We start from the raw sequence: 1,349 nt of genomic DNA, 5'->3' as shown, positions 1-1,349 counted from the left end.
GAATCTTTCAATCTGATCCAACAACGGGGTGTTAGACGAAGTCACACAGCTCTGAGATACTTTTACAGGTAAAACAACCATTGAATAAACAAGTCATATTGACCTGGGGTCAGATATGAAGGTCATACCAAGGTCAAAGCTAACCTGTTTTATTACTCTAGCGCTTGCTGTATGGGGTAGTCCCTGGTCTTCATTTCGAATTTATTGATAACCAGAACCGCATTATACACCCTCCATAGACTTCTTAAAGGTCAGAATAGGTCACTGACCTAGAATGACCCGAGTCAACATTTATTTTTTAGGAACATACTGCCTAGCGTAATCTTTGCCGCTTATACAAATGTAAAACTCTTTTTTATACTCTGTACAAAACTCTTTATACAAGTGGTCTTGTATGATTTTGGTCACAAGGACCTTCAAACGTCAAACAAGGTCACTGATGTTTGATGTGCTTGTGACCTTTTTGATTTAAACAGTTGTCTAGGTTTTGTGGACCCTTTGGAGACCAGCCTGGAATTTGACCTTGCTTGACATTATTTTGCCCAAAAGGTCATGACCTAGGAACCTCGAATATTGACCTAAATGAGTTCACGTACAGGTCAACACACCCGTGAATTTGGTATCTCTAGCTCTCTTAGTTCCTAAGACCACAGAGGGGTCAAATTGACCCACCTCCCCCACCCGAGCGAAGGGTATTCAACCGGCCAACTGAGCGCGTGTTATTCTTCTTAGACAGGAGCTTGTACTGCAAAACTCCGTGGCAGTGGATTCTGCCAACAAAATATGTTCCTGTATCCGGTATTTCAACTCTGAAATGCAGTGCCACCCACTGCGGTTAAATGAGATTGCGGACAAAATCGGACGAATGGTAGCTGCACTATCATACAATAGGTATAAGATTACTGCGCAATCTAGTTATCTTGGAAGAAGTGAGAGCTCTGGCTTTCCATAACAACATGCACGGGTATCTCTCAGTCATATCAAGTTGTCAATGTGATATGTTCATCAAGAACTTTGTTTTGTGGAATATATGACTGAGCTATTGACTTTAGCTTGTTTGTGCACTGCCTGAAATAAAATGTACTGTACTTTATTGGTGTAAAGGAATTTGTAGTTGATGTCGTTATTAAGCAATTCAGAGACTGTCTAATGATAATTTCCACTTCCAATGTTTTGGTGAAAGCATTTGACCCAGCCCAATCCAGCTGGCGGACGGATCCACAATCTGTGTATTGGTCCAGTTGTGGAATGTTCCACGAGTAACTATGTCTGCACTGAAGCTCCGAACTCCTTCCACTGTTCACTGTAGCTAATTGCTCTCCTGTTCGTGGTTTAAAGCACATGATAGC

The sequence above is a fragment of the Pollicipes pollicipes genome, unplaced genomic scaffold, assembly GCF_011947565.3.
Source record: "Pollicipes pollicipes isolate AB1234 unplaced genomic scaffold, Ppol_2.1 Scaffold_2555;HRSCAF=2994_pilon_pilon_pilon, whole genome shotgun sequence".
Taxonomy (NCBI): Eukaryota; Metazoa; Arthropoda; class Thecostraca; order Pollicipedomorpha; family Pollicipedidae; genus Pollicipes; species Pollicipes pollicipes.
The sequence above is the reverse complement of the archived record's forward strand: the minus strand, read 5'-3'. Positions refer to the sequence as shown.